The sequence below is a fragment of the Chrysochloris asiatica genome, unplaced genomic scaffold (assembly GCF_000296735.1).
Source record: "Chrysochloris asiatica unplaced genomic scaffold, ChrAsi1.0 scaffold00099, whole genome shotgun sequence".
Lineage (NCBI taxonomy): Eukaryota > Metazoa > Chordata > Mammalia > Afrosoricida > Chrysochloridae > Chrysochloris > Chrysochloris asiatica.
In genome coordinates, this window is record NW_006408617.1 from 8815883 (window position 1) to 8816437 (window position 555).

A 555-nucleotide genomic window follows, 5' to 3' on the forward strand; every position below is an offset into this window, starting at 1 on the left:
AGTAGGGTTGTGAATGCTGGAGTAAACTCAAGAATAAGGATGTAGAATATTTATACTTTTCTCCAAACTGCTACAAAAACAGTGAATATTCTTATATAATTTGTATCTTTTAGGTGGCAGGTTCTACATAAATGCATTGAGATGGAGGAATTTGTATACAAAAATCCTGTAGATTATGATGTTGTAATTCTTAGTTATTGTTAAAAACAAACAAACAAACAAAAAGTCATGAGATGGATTTAGCCTATTCTTACACAAGGAAGAAGAAGAATCAAAGTTAACATCATCCTAAGGTGAATTCCTGTGAGGCCGAGGTCACACATGCCTCTATGTCCTAACCTTCATTACAAATTCTGACACCAACTTTTCTTCCCAAACCTCCCCACTTCTCTGATGGATTCAATATCTGTTGCAATGGCACAAAAGTTACAAACGATACTCTTGATTATGAGTTAATAATTTTGAACATGTAATGTATGATGTCTGTGTATCTAGGAAAATTGGAAGTTGTCAAAAATGTAATGGAACACATAGACATCTATATTCTAGACATTA